The 15,786-nt window shown below is 42.3% G+C and overlaps 1 protein-coding gene across 12 annotated transcripts in view; it reads left to right on the top strand.

Moving 5' to 3' along the window:
• Positions 1 to 15,786, top strand: part of LOC123498625 (protein FAM13C-like) — a 246,482-nt gene that overhangs the window by 41,429 nt on the left and 189,267 nt on the right. The window lies entirely within an intron of this gene.

Here is a 15,786-nt window from a genome sequence, read left to right as displayed (position 1 = left end):
TGTGTGTGTGTTTTTAGGGGCGGAGGAATTAGGTTAGGTTAGGTTAGGGAACAACCAGAGAGAGGCGGTATTAAAAAGCAATAGAACACAAAGGCGTGGGTAGGTAGGTTAAGTTAGGTTTGAAGATCACTAGAGAGAGGATATGTTGGGAAGTATAGTAGAGCACGCTGGCCTGGTTTAGTTAGGTTAGGCAGACAAGCAGAGGGAGAGGCAGTGTTGGGAAGCAATAGAACACAGGTCTGGCTAGGTTAGGTGGTTTATTTATTGAGCCATTCTAATGTTTCTTACCGTGTTTCTTTTGATCTTTCTCCCTATTTCCTTTTTTTTTTTTTTTTTTTTTTTTCCTTCAGGTTTTACGTATTTTAACTTTTCCTCTTAGTCTTTGAAGATGATAACGAGAGAGAGAGAGAGAGAGAGAGAGAGAGAGAGAGAGAGAGAGAGAGAGAGAGAGTCCTCCTCCTCCTCCTCCTCCTCCTCCTCCTCCTCCTTTAATTATTTCAGTGCCAGATGGTTGAAGTGGATCGATTAGTGAGAATCAGGTGGGGTCTTTCACCTCTTAGCACTTCATTAATTATTTAGCAGAGACGAAGTGCAGGTTAGTAAAGCGAAGAATTGTGACATCATAGCCCGGCGGGAGCGGAAGAGCAGCAATCTTATTCTTTGTGTGTGTGTGTGTGTGTGTGTGTGTGTGTGTGTGTGTGTGTGTGTGTGTGTGTGTGTGTGTGGTTTGGCCGTATTCTGAAATGCTTGAGTCTCTAACCACAACTGTTTTTAAAGGCCACGCACTGTTGATTAGTCTGGTTCTCAAGGGTGTTTATCCTGTTAGTAATGTAATTTTGCTACTCACTATAAAACCGTACAAAAACCCTTCAAAGCAATCGTAACTTCGACTAGACCCCCTTGAAAGTAGTCTGGGTGCGGTAGAGAAGTGCTTCAGAGTAAGTTCCAGTGTGTGTAGTGAGAAGTGAGTGGTGTCTCAGGTATAGGTACACTTTTAATGACGTCCCTGGGAACCTCTGCAGGTCGCTGGGGAGGGAACAGGGAGCCAATAATGATGTTAAGTCGAGCAAGGTCTCCTGTATCGTGACATGAAAATCAATGTATAGCTAATTAGGTCTCTGGCGGCAGGAGGCAGAAAAAGGGGGGAGGGGGAAGCGTGGCGGGAAAAAAGGTCAGGGTACAAGAAAAAAATATACGTAGAAGAAAAAAAGATAAAGAAAGATTTTAAAATTCCGGGAGCTTTTAGTTCTTGGTCAGGAAAACAACGTCGACAAGAATGTTAGTATTAAATGGACGTTACGTAAAATAGAGGACGAAAATATTGTTTGTATTGGGTTTTGAGGAGAAAATCTACGAGTCTCCAGAAAGTTGAGGTTCTTGTAATACTCTCTCATGAAAGGTAATTGAAGAATTGTTGTGTTGTGTTGAATGGAGAGAGAGAGAGAGAGAGAGAGAGAGAGAGAGAGAGAGAGAGAGAGAGAGAGAGAGAGAGAGAGACAGGATGATATTCTGATTAAGATATTGATTACTTATAACATATTGCATCAATAGCCCATGCAAGGCACGTGATGTAGGTTAGTGTCTTGGATTGGCCTGGCTTGACCTGGCGTGGCTTGGCGTGGCTTGGCGTGGCTTGGTAACTGTTGCTAAGGGAACCTGGTGACACGGTGAAGCAGGGGGCGTGGGACCGTTGACCTATGCCAACCTAGCAGTGAGGCATCTGCTGCGATAAGATTACTGGTATCCCCGTGGCTGATACTTGCGCGGGTCACGGCGCGGCGCGATGCCACTGGAGGCAGTAGGAAAGAAAGCGGTGGACAGTTCCAAGGACAGTGAAGTGAGGGTGCAAGGTCAGAAGAGATCTATTTCATGGAGATGGCCACTAACAGTCTCTAAGTGGGCCAAGTGAGGCGGGTCGTGAATTCAGTTCACTCTGAAGTAGTTACTCTCCTACTTGAAAGATGGTTTGACTCCTAACAGTGATTACTCCATTCCCTTTTTTAAGTGTTCCACAGATTATTCTAACCGTATAACTGTTAGGTTATTGAGAGGCCACACCTTATCTAAAGCTTCAGATCCAACTGTAGCCACACCCTCAGGTGTAATCAACGGCGATCGGCGGAAAGGTTGGTTTGGCTGCACCGTCGCCCCGCCGAATGACATTGTATTAGCGTCAGTATTCTTAGCTCATGCCGCTCCGCATCTGTGCGTGCCTCACTCATTACCCACGTGTGGCATTACTGTGACCCATCCTCGCCTTCACCTGCATGACATATATCACAAGTACACAGAATATTTGACATTGATATATTCACGCCACACTTATGAATCCATGGAAAGCAAACACTTTCTGAAAGTGGGATATAATATTCATGATGACGGGACAGAATATGCATGTCATTGATGTTCAGTAAATCACGTGGGTAACAGTGGTGAAACAACACTTTTCAAGGTGTGAGCAGCTTTGGAGGCGTGATCGCTGTGGCACCCGGCGAGGAACACGTAACCTTGGTGGCGGCTTGAGTATCAGCATGTGAAGAGTCCTATCAGTAAAATCAAACTGCGCAGCATTATGTGCCATTCTTCATCGAATATTTATCTTGGCTTGTGTATGCCAGGTAGTTTGGGTCGCGAATAGCAGGTAATATCCGCAACCCGCCAAGGAAGCACCTCTCAGTGGAAGGCGTGTTTACGTACCTTAGACAAGTGTTTTGAATACGATGTGCGTGTCACTAGTGCTTCACTTGTTGATACAGGCTGTGTAAGGCTTCAGGCCTCACAGTGCAGTGGGTCACCAGTAACCCATCTCATAGGTACGTTCCTGTAATACTATACACTACTCGTTTTCTGCTTAACTTTCCGCTCCGCCGGGCGTCTGCTAATTGTTAGCGTTTGAAGTGCATTTGGTGACGAGGACTTAGATGAGGGAAAATATAAACACAATGGAAGCGAGTGTAGGAAATTGCTGAACCAGTGACCGTGACTGTACAACCATCATGAGTCTAAACACGCGGGGCGCCTGTGACGTGTGTACTATATGCACATGCAGATTTCTGTCATTGCTTCACCACCCGACGTCGATGACGCACACCTATTATCATTGTCAGAGGGAAAATATCAGGCCAGTCTGTGTAATTCAGATATTTCTAGTCATCGTTTGATTAGTTTTACCCCTCATTTATTTATCGCCATATTTACATTTTAGAAATCTATTAATTTTGATAATAGTATATGGCTTTGCATTGCGCGTGGCTCACAGACTGATGAGGCTGATGGTATTGATGCATTATGGGGGATTCGCGACGCGTGATCAACTCATTGTGTGGTGATGAATGTGGCTAGATTACTGTAGTATCGAACTTTAATGTCTGCGTCACCATGAAAATACACTGTGTTAACCTTCTGACTTAATAGCAAGGGGACACTTGCTTGACTTGAGTGACGCTAGATTTAATTGAACTGAAATAAGACAAGAGGCATTGGAAGTTGAGCAACATCACGCTTTCTTCTAAGAGTGGTGTTCTAAACCTCCACCATAATGTTTTATTGAGATGTAGAAGACCGACAACAGTCAAGGAGTTTAGGACGTGATGCAGCCAGGCCTCGTCACCATAACATTCTACAAGATAGGACAGAGAAAACGCTGCGCATTATTTCAGCATTCGCACGTGTAACATTTGGGAATATTATATTGCTGCAATCTGTCTGTTTACTTTTGAATTAGGAGAAATCGAATCCATTTAGATATATCTATTTCTTGTTATCTTAATTAAAATGCTTAAGAATGTTTTTGTTACCCATTGATTATTGACATAACATTACAGATACTTAACTAGATAAGAGTAGGAAGGAAACCATGTCCATTTGGAGAGAGAGAGAGAGAGAGAGAGAGAGAGAGAGAGAGAGAGAGAGAGAGAGAGAGAGAGAGAGAGAGAATTTCCCTTCCCTTCCCTTCCCTTCTCTTTCCTTTTTGAGCAAGCCGAGTAAGTGGGTCGAATTCCCTGTGTTAGTGGTTAGAATGCCATGAGGTTACCGTGACGCGGGGCGATGAGTGAGGCGAGAGGAGCAGCATGGGAGCTTAAAGGGAACTAGAGGGTGGCGAGAATCAAGGCCGGCTGGGAAAGTTATGACGGCTAAGATGTTTGTGGAGACTGGAGGGAGGGAGAGGGTTAAGGGGAAACGTAAAGGCGTGCAAGAGAAGGAGGAGATGGAATGAAGGGTTATAGTAAATGGATGGTAATAGAACTCAAGGTTACTGGTGCCGTTGAAGGGATAAGGAAGGAGGGGGTAGGCGTGGATATGATTGTAAATGGTCAGGAATGGGTGACACAAAGGGGAGAAGAGGGCAGTAGGGTAACATGAGACGAGCAGTAGAGGTGACGGGCACAACAGGCTGACAGGACAAGGAGGAGTTTAAAGGTTAGAGAAGGCATGTCAGACCCAGCCAGTGGAGTGGTATTTACATCACTGAAATTGACTCGGTTATTAAGTTGTTAGTGTTGAGTCAATAGGAAGGTTTAGGAGATTGGACAAGTTGATGGGTGAAGATGCTAAGTGGCTATAGAATGATGTGAATGATTTATTTTATACAGGGTGTGTTGGAACGCTTTGTCCTCATTTTCAAAGGTCACAGAGATTAATGATCGAGTTCTCACCGGTATCTTCCCTACTGATGATGCAGAATCCTCGTTACCGGTATTTCTTTAGATAAGAGGAGAAAATCTAGCCAAGGAAAAAAAAAAAAAAACGACAAAACAAAAAGGCCCACTCAGATGCCAGTTCCACTAAACTCATGGAATAAACTTCGGAAAACCACAATAACCTCCAGTAAATGCTAAAAGTACTTAATTTCGGGAATGCAGTGTCCCGGATTAGCATGTGTAGACCCAATGGCATGTTATAGTTTACCGAATGTTCTTTTATGTTTTAACGAAGGATAATGTTGAGGTAGGAGAACACGGCAGGAATGAGCGAAAGGTGGGGAAGCTACAACAGGTGAGCTGAAATAAATTGAGTGAGGAGACTGATAAGATTTATAATTATGCCTTTTTTTTTTTACAATTTTTGAATTAGTTATGCTTATTCCCCTAGAAGCAGGAAAGTACAATTGTAAAAAGAACAAGAATAATGAGAACTGAATCAGAATGATGAAAAAGAGCGCCACGATTAACATTCACTACTTGACGAAAGAGATGGAAAGGGAAGGAAATGGATGTCTCTACGGTAACTTGACACTTTTCCATATTCATTCTGGTTACTATTAATTTTGATGATTATATACAGCTTCAGAAACTCTTGCGGGGGATGAAAATAGTGAAGACTGGCCCGTAATCTTCTGACCTCCATAGACCCTTCCTGATGTCAATAAAAAGGTCTAATCATAACAAAATATTTAGGTAGAAATGTGTCCCAGTATTGAAATACTTAACCCTAGACCACCAGTGTCACGTCTTCGATACCCGCATGACCCCAGCGAAGGGCTTAGGATGGTGGGAAGTTTATCTTGATGGTATGAAAGTATGATGCGGTATCACTAAGCAGCCTCGCGTGCTCATCTATGCTGAACTATGGGGGGTGGTAGGAGGGGTTGGGGTAGGGGAAGGGGACAGGGGGAGGGGAAATGATTGTGGGACTTTACTAGGGTCAAGGGGAACGGGCAGCGCTTACCCTTTACTTATCCCTTACACACACATACGCACTCGCATGCACGCACGCATGTGTGGATGTGTGGCCCCTGTTCACCTAGCAGTAAATAGGTACGGGATGTAACTCGAGGGGTTGTGGCCTCGCTTTCCCGGTGTGTGTTGTGTGTTGATGTGGTCTCAGTCCTACCCGAAGATCGGTCTATAAGCTCTGAGCTCGCTCCGTAATAGGGAAGACTGGCTGGGTGACCAGCAGACGACCGAGGTGAATTACACACACACACACACACACACACACACACACACACGGCCCGGTAGCTCAGTGGTTAGAGCGCTGGCTTCACAAGCCAGAGGACCGGGGTCCGATTCCCCGACCGGGTGGAGATATTTGGGTGTGTCTCCTTTCACGTGTAGCCCCTGTTCACCTAGCAGTGAGTAGGTACGGGATGTAAATCGAGGAGTTGTGACCTTGTTGTCCCGGTGTGTGGTGTGTGCCTGGTCTCAGACCTATCCCAAGATCGGAAATGATGAGCTCTGAGCTCGTTCCGTAGGGTAACGTCTGGCTGTCTCGTCAGAGACTGCAGCAGATCAAACAGTGAATTACACACACACACACACACACACACACACACACACACACACACACACACACGGTAGCTCAGTGGTTAGAGCGCTGGCTTCACAAGCCAGAGGACCGGGGTTCGATTCCCCGGCCGGGTGGAGATATTTGGGTGTGTCTCCTTTCACGTATAGCCCTTGTTCACCTAGCAGTGACTAGGTACGGGATGTTAATCGAGGAGTTTTGACCTTGTTGTCCCGGTGTGTGGTGTGTGCCTGGTCTCAGGCCTATCCGAAGATCGGAAATAATGAGCTCTGAGCTCGTTCCATAGGGTAACGTCTGGCTGTCTCGTCAGAGACTGCAGCAGATCAAACAGTGAAACACACACACAAACACACGCACTGCGTAGTGTAGTGGTTAGCACGCTCGACTCACAATCGAGAGGCCCGGGTTCGAGTCCCGGTAAGCGGCGAGGCAAATGGGCAAGCTTCTTAATGTGTGGCCCCTGTTCACCTAGCAGTAAATAGGTACGGGATGTAACTCGAGGGGTCGTGGCCTCATTTTCCCGGTGTGTGAAGTGTGTTGGGGTCTGAGTCCTACCCGAAGATCGGTCTATGAGCTCTGAGCTCGCTCCGTAATAGGGAAGACTGGCTGGGTGACCAGCAGGCGACCGAGGAGGTGAATTACAAGGCCACGGGTGACATTTGTTGGCTGGTTTAAGTAACATTCCCGTTACTTTCCTCTATATTTATTTATTTTCCTTTGCAAATTGAGTCTCTTCCTCGTGTAATGTTTGCTAGAGATATTTCCTAAGGTTATGTCATGCCGCGCCTTATTATCTTTCACTGTTATGGGTCATTTCCTACTTTTCTTCAGAGAATGTAACCTTCGTTGTAGGGTGTCACATAGTACACGGGTTTTTTTTTTTTTGTGACTTTCCATTTCCTATTTATTTTCTCATTGTACTCTTTTACGTGTTCGGTTTAGGGACTAAGTTTTCGTATTTCTCAATGTAGGTTACCTCTTCGTGAGGGCATTTAGAAGGCTGTAGTATGTAGGTGTTATAAAGAAGGATTTTCAGGAGTGCTTTCATGGTTACATTTGTGACGATTTTTTACTCACAAAAGAAAGAGAACATCTCCCTCCCCGACACACACACACACACACACACACACACACACACACACACACACACACACACACACACACACACACACACACACACACACACACACACACACACACACACACACACACACACACACACACACACACACACACACACACACACACACACTTAGCCTCTGAAAATAGTATCCCAAGGCGTTGAAGAATACGTCTCGATGAGTGGTGGAATGTGGAATGTGAGGATTCATCTCTGCTCCCTGAAAACTACTGACTGATATGAAAATTTTGCCCTTCAGGTGAATATTAATTTATTCACCTTTCGCACTTAGGAAATTTGCATGCTATCATTTACTAATTACTTTACTCGTGGAAAGTATTGATACACGCACCACACAGGTAGTTAATAATGATAGACATGAATGTTGCGTTACAATATTTGCATAATGTATTCTTCTCGTCGCTTTCATTCGTCTTAGTAACTCAGTCCTACTTTAAATCTTGTTACTGATTATTGCAAGCGAGCATTTGGCCCACAAGGCAGCTTAGCTCTTGCATATCTTATAGTTAACATCTATAATTATCATTCATAAACTTATCCAACCTTCTATGTGTATCTATCGTGTTTGCACCTACGACAGTGCTACCAATCCTGTTTTATTGATTCACTACCCTGTTTGTGAATCAGAGTGTACCTTTTCTTTCGTAACGCTGTTTGGCTATTATATATCACTGCTATGATTCATGCCTATGTCATATGCGACAAGAGTTTTGTATTACCCAAGGTGAATCTGTATTCACGAGGAAAGGCTCACAGCCACAGAGACCAACACACAACTAACTATACAGACATGATTCTGACGGTGGGTGTCTCCTAACTGGCCACATCAGTGTAGGTCTTACTCATGCGAGGTTCAGAGGCGTCCATGTGAACGGGCGTTTGAAGGGCAGGGGGTGTCTCTCTTGGTCATTTACCGAAGTGTTTACTTGGGGGAAAACAATGTATTTTTGTTTATTTAGATAGTCAGCACTTCGCCGTACTATCAACGATACACTTGAGGTGTTGATCATTCATCTTCGCTACGGAATGAAAACTGTTATCGAGTGATTATCATTCTAGTGAAGTTATGAATATTTTTAGCCCTGTCGGAAAGCAAATTGTTTCCAGGAAAAGAATATGTTTATGGAATGTTGTTAAATGATTTGCGTTTAAGACTTGAATCTTCATCTTGATCAGTGACACACATCAGTGTACGATACACGTGGTCAGCTGCTTCCGTGTGTGACGTGCGATGATGACAAGCGTGTTTTCGCGATGACCGTGATGTCTGCCCCGTCTTAAATAAGTTCTTCCACACCTTCATGGCTCACCTTGACTTCCGGGAATCACGAAATATAAATTTGTGCTGTTTATTAAGGTCAGAAAGCTGCGTCGTGTGGAAGCATGTCACTAACAGATTATTGAACAGATCTCTTCCTCTTCTACTGCGCGCTTGTAAGATTCTTAAGAGTTGCTCGCCTGAGAGTGAAGGAAACGGTTTTGTGTATTCTTTCGAGGAATTTCTTCACGAAATGTGTCGTCTAGTGATCTAGGGTTTTATTTTATACTTTGGCGAAGGGAGGAGTGTTTTGCATTGCTTTGCTTGCAGATGTGTGAACAAATGAAGACGTTTGTTTTTTAGCCCTTTGATGGCTAATGATGGGCACCTGTTATTTAAGGAACCCAACGCGGTTTTATTGAGGAGAAATTAACTACCATATGAAATTTTTTGTTATAATTTTGCCTCAAAATATGCTTGAAACTTGTAAGGCACTTTGTCAATGCAGTCAGTCAAGGGCGCGGCGCCCTTCTCCTCCAGACGGTGTCACGAGGGAAGCTGGACCGTAGTCGTGACGATGTGCAAGCTCTACTCTCGCACCTAACTACGATGTTGACTTTCAAGACACTTATTTTCCAGTCTTGGATGATCCTTTTGACTTTTCTCTAGGGTCTGTCACGTCACTGGGCCTTTTTTCGTTATTTATTTATTCACTTTTAATACCTGAGGACAGTGCTCCTAGTACATAGAAAAAAAAAATGTATATCTGTATCAGAAGCTGCCCTGTAAGCATGAACATGTCTGCTGCTGTCCGCTCTTCCTTTGTGTTCCTTGGTGTGTAAGGAAGACGCGACGTGCTCCACAACTTCGTAACATGCAAAGGCTGTCTCTTCAATTCTTTAATTATTGTTTAGGTTTTGAGTTTCACATTCTTATAATCTAAAACATTGTTGTAGTTAAAACTTTCCACTGTCTGCAGTCTTATATTTTACTGTTTGCAATGTCTACAGTCTTATATTTTGCTGTTTAGGATAAAACAGTCTCAAGTAACTCCTGTAATTCTTTGATTAGCTGTCTATTGTTATAATATAAACCGAAGTCAGACGGCACACAGGGGCTGTATATACAGATAGCGGACAGTGTAAGGAAGATAACAGTGAAGCGGTTATGATGACTCCGCACTCTAATGTTTTTGTTTGGAAGTGGCGATGATGCACTCGAGGAGATTCGCAACGTACATCTGATTGAGTGGAAGTACAGGTCAGTGGGGGGCACTCAGAGGGGCCGGTGTCAGAACCAGTACAGACCTGCCCAACTGTTATAACATGCGTGACATGTGAATGGTTGTGAATGAGACATGTATGATACACAAAGACCTAAAATCATTCAAGTAGTATACGAGGTAATAATACACGGTACGCCGATTTCTTTTATTTGATAATTTCGTCGCGAGAATTAATGATAAGGATTTTTTTTTTTTTTATGTAAGAAGTGTTCTGACCAAGGGCAACAAGACTGAAAACAAGACCTCGGTGGAATTAGTACCAGTCCTTTAGAGAGTCCTGGCGGAAAGACTAGTGTTGAATGCAAGAATGTTATCAGATATTGTATCAAGCTGAAGGAAATAGAGATAACGACTTTCCTTTTTTTTTTTTTATGGCACAAAGTTGGCCTGAGGGAAGCCTGCCATGCGTGGCCTACTCGGGTACTGTTCGTTACAGAGTGGACCCATTGACGGACGGAAAAAAAAAAAAAAGAAGCGTCGCCTATCATTGCGATGATTGGACCTGAATCACAATGAGCCAGCGTGTAGTTTGCCTGGTGCTTGTCTGATACACTTGCGCTTCGTATCATGCGTAAAAATTAAACCTTCTTATCTTTACTGATAGTGTGTGTGTGTGTGTGTGTGTGTGTGTGTGTGTGTGTTGGGTAGTACACGTAGTTACATAATTATAATACACGTATCTTTTCGTCTTTCCATCATAGTCTTCTTTCCGCGGTTCGCTCTAACAGATTGTGAGGTGCCAATGCATATTTAGTTGCAAAACTGCCCTCGTTCACTTCACGTCTCTGGCTTCAGCTTTCCTTCCTTCTCAATCAGCTTATTGTTCTTTTTATCTATTTATAAAGGGAATTGCGAATGTTTGAGGTGCCAGGAGAGAGAGAGAGAGAGAGAGAGAGAGAGAGAGAGAGGTATTGGCTTCCTAATATAAATCCATACGAAATTCGATTGATAATAATGAAGGCTTTGTCCAGAGAGAGAGAGAGAGAGAGAGAGAGAGAGAGAGAGAGAGAGAGAGATGGGATAGGGGAGCTAGGTGAAGCTGGTAAGTTGAAGGGCGGGGTCGTGTTCGTGACGGATAAGATTAGATACCAGTGTCACACTCCAGAACAAGTGAATGCTGAAGGCCTAGTGAGCGCCTGCAAGCACCCCATCACTCTTGACTTATTTAGTTGTTGATTTTCTCCCCCGTTTATTGTATTTTGTTGTATAATTTCTTTCGTGTCATGTCAGAGAGAGAGAGATATTGATATTGATATTGATATTGATATCTTTATTGGCGATTTGTATTACAAAAAATATAACAGACATAGCAATAAATATTAATAAGATAGTAACAAAATATCAATAACAAAAAAAAAATAATAATGATAATAATGATAAGTAAATAATAATAATAATAATAATAATAATAATAATAATAATAATAAAATATCAATAACAAAAAAATAATAATAAGTAAATAATAATAATAATAATAATAATAAAATATGAATAAAAAATAATAATAATAGTAGTAGTAATAGTAATAATAACAAAACTGGGAATAGTATTAGTAATAATAATAATAATAATATCAAGATATTACTGTAATAATAATAATGATAACAGTAATAAGTAATAACGATAATTATAATAAAATTTGCATTAGGAGTATTAATCACAATATTTATATATTAATGATAACAATTATAAAACTACCCAGAAACAAACATGTTGAAAAGAGAGAGAGAGAGAGAGAGAGAGAGAGAGAGAGAGAGAGAGAGAGAGAGAGAGAGAGATTAATACATCATTCTCCAAAGAAAAGATCAGATCTCCCCAAGAAAGTTTGCCAATTCAGCTTCAGAGTTGCCTTGTGAAACATTTCTTATAGAGCATGAAGTAAGTTCCAAGAAGCCAATAGGCCTATACGTAGCAGTCCCTGTATGAAATTTATCTTCCTATATCCACTTGTCACTTCTATCTATAAATTCATTCTAGAGCTCCTTATTCCCGGAGCATTAACGACCTGATGACTGAGTTTATTTTAGTCGTCCACTATTAATTCACACGACTGATTTTTTTTTCAAATGTCCTTTTGGAGTAAATTTATCGAGCTCCTCCCCTTAATTCACGTCCTTTACTGATTTTTAACTCTAAGATCCTGAGTACTAAAGAAATGATGTCTGAACTTACTTGACTCATCCGTCACAGGACAATTTATTTCTTCCCATCTCCTTTTTTTTAATATTTTATCAAGCTCGTACCTTTTACTCCCTTCCCTGTTCTGATTTCTAATCTTAAAGATCTTATGTCCTTCATTTTTGTCCTCATGTGTGAAGCCCAGGCGTGGGATTAAGAGTCGGAGACAGATTTTAACATCAGAGGACATAACCCTCACACTGCTTATTAATCTTTCTTATTATTATTATGACAATTTTCTAAAAGACATTTTTTATGTTAGTCTCTAAAACGTACTAATGTGGCTTAGCAAAGATCAAATTGATCTCATACTCATTGTTTTCTTTTCATGTCCAAGCAAACAGTTTGCGACAGTAATTACAGTGTTAACAAAAGACACCCACAACAGTAAAAGGAGCAGCAGTGAGGGAAAACTGATTGATTGTAAAGAGACGACATAACATTAAATTGAAGAAAACCTAAGCGCAGAGGAGGGCAACAAATTGAAGTGGCCAGGACTGTACAGAGTGTTGCACGTGTGTATGAACTGAAAAGAAAAGAGGAACAGCATGAGTGGTACCAAGTAGGAGCACTAGTGAGGGTGACATGGAGGATAAGTTAAAGTATTAATAGCGCGATAAGCCGCTAAACGTGTCATTATTGTTAGCATTCACTGACTGACTCGTGTCCAAAGAAATATTGTATATATTGAACCACGTAAATGTTCGAGCGTGCCATTTTTATTCTGTCTTGCTAGATAAAAGTAAAGATTTATGATCACACACACACACACACACACACACACACACACACACACACACACACACACACACACACACACACACACACACATATTGTCCAATTAATCTTATTAAAAGTAGGTTAGGTAAACATACAAATATGAGACGTGTGTGTGTGTGTGTGTGTGTGTGTGTGTGTGTGTGTGTGTGTGTGTGTAAAAGAGGGGTCTTACTATCATAGGGCTTCAGAAAATTACTCCTCCCACTTTCTCTCTCTCTCTCTCTCTCTCTCTCTCTCTCTCTCTCTCTCTCTCTCTCTCTCTCTCTCTCTCTCAAGCAAGACGAGATAATAGTAACTCGATAAATACAACACAAAAACCTTTAATTTCGATAACACTAACGTGCCGGCACATACACACTTGTTTACCCAGAAAACTAGTTGGAACCAGCTTTAGGAGTGCCATGACAAGGCATAAGCAAGTACAGGGACACGTGGCACTGCATATGAGTTATAGTTGGGCCCTGGCATTTTGGGAGGGTCGGGGAGAGGGAGTGGAAGAGGGAGGGAGGGAGGGAGTGTCGTATAGTTTGGTAAGGGGCTTCGTGTGTGAAAGATGGTGATAGCGACAGTGGGAGTAATGATCGTGAATTGAGTATTGTTGTGCGTATTGGTGGGGGCTTATGAGAGAGAGAGAGAGAGAGAGAGAGAGAGAGAGAGAGAGAGAGAGATTAATAGTCTCCATGAATATAGGTATACTTGGTTTATGGCAAGGTTATTATCCATCCATTCTTATCTGATCACACACACACACACACACACACACACACACACACACACACACACACACACACACACACACACACACACACACACACACACACACACACACACACACACACACACACACACACACACACATTCCTGAACATATCCACTCTTTGACGTGGTATTGTGCAGTACCGAGAAGAAGAAGAAGAAGAAGAAGAAGAAGAAGAAGAAGAAGAAAGAAGACTGACAGAGCCATTGTAAATAACTTGCTTCATTGTGCTCTGGATCGAGTGGGAACCCTCATCTTGGAAGGAGGAGGTCAGGGAGAACAGTGTGTGTGTGTGTGTGTGTGTGTGAATGAGGTCACGTCCCGCCAAGGTTACGTCTGGTACTCGTCCATCGTTTGTTTACACGTCATTCTCGTCATCGACATGTAGAAGTGCCAGAAGTGTCACTCCTCGTTATTCTCTCTCTCTCTCTCTCTCTCTCTCTCTCTCTCTCTCTCTCTCTCTCTCTCTCTCTCTCTCTCTCGTGCAGGTGTAAGAAATGACATGGAGGTGGAGGGAAAGACATGTGAAGGATAGTTTATGTAGGCTTGTAGAATAGAGTAGTAAGTACACACACACACACACACACACACACACACACACACACACACACACACACACACACACACACACACACACACACACACACACACACACACAGAGGTGATATAAAAAAGAAGCCATGGATTCAGTAATTCTCATAAGAAAAAGAAATATGGAAATCTTACATATCATGGCATCCTTTCTTTTCTTCCTTCCTTCCTTCCTTTTAACTTTTTTAATGCATTTCTCCATCTTCCTTCCTTCCTTCCTTCCTTCCTTTTAACTTTTTAATGCATTTCTCCATCTTCCATCCTTCCTTCCTTCCTTCCTTCCTTCTTTTTGACCTTTTCCAATGCATTTCGCCTTCCTCTTCCCTTCTCCCACCTATCCACCCATCCATCCACGGACCTGACCTTCCCTTCTCGGTGCCCTGACAAGATGAAGCAAAACTGAAGCGCACAAGGACGTTACTTAAGTGCGCCCATTCACGTTTCATCTCCTGCACTCATGCTCTTAACCTAGGGAGAGAGAGAGAGAGAGAGAGAGAGAGAGAGAGAGAGAGAGAGAGAGAGAGAGAGAGAGAGAGATTTTGGAATTTGATGAGTTATGGCGCTGCAACAATGAGGTCATATTCGTACAGTGCCATCTAGTGTTAAGTGTAATCTTTGCCACTCCCACTCACCGAGAGAGAGAGAGAGAGAGAGAGAGAGAGAGAGAGAGAGAGAGAGAGAGAGAGAGAGAGAGCTACTGCTAGAGCAGGTGTGGAGATGAAAGATAGGAAGGAAGCTTTAGACAGTACTACGCGATATACGACGTACATTTAATAGCTTTATATTTAACGTTCTCAGTGTGCTGTCCATCAACATTTGGCACATGGAGAGAAAACGAAAAACAAGCTAATAACAACCTTTTATTATTTGTTTATTCATGATGGCACGTATTGATTATGAAATACAGTTATAGAGTTGCTATATACTCCCCATCTTTTGATTTATTCCGACTGAAAGCTCTACATACACAGGGTGTCCCGTGAGTTAAGCTACATGTACAGTACATAAAGTATTGTCTATTTGGAATTACTTGAACTATCAATTCCCGAAGTATGTACCGGATCTTAATTCACGAGAAACGCTATAGATTCCAAGGTAGTTATTCTCCTTATTTTTCCCAATCCTATCAAGTCCTTATTGATTCAGCACTAACATTCCGACTATTGACACTCGTTTCATTCATCCACCACTCTGAGAACCATTAAAAAAAAAAAAAAAATATATATATATATATATATATATATATATATATATATATATATATATATATATATATATAACTTTAACTCTTTACGACAACACAGACTAAAAAGAGAGAGAAGAGAAAATAAGGACTATGGTTGGCAAGAGTAGATGTTTAAAAATATAAGACAAATATGGGATGCAGGAGGAGGAGGAGGAATGGGGTAGTAGGGGGAGCATGAGAGGAGGGGGAGGGGGAGGAGATAGCCACTTGCCAATCATTGCAAACCTCAACCCCGACCCCCTAACATGCAGGACTGATGGAATGTAACATGTTGGACTTGGTGGTGACCGAATGTTGGTGATGG

This window comes from Portunus trituberculatus, chromosome 48 (assembly GCF_017591435.1).
Source record: "Portunus trituberculatus isolate SZX2019 chromosome 48, ASM1759143v1, whole genome shotgun sequence".
Taxonomy (NCBI): domain Eukaryota; kingdom Metazoa; phylum Arthropoda; class Malacostraca; order Decapoda; family Portunidae; genus Portunus; species Portunus trituberculatus.
This window is presented reverse-complemented; position numbering and strand designations above follow the sequence as displayed.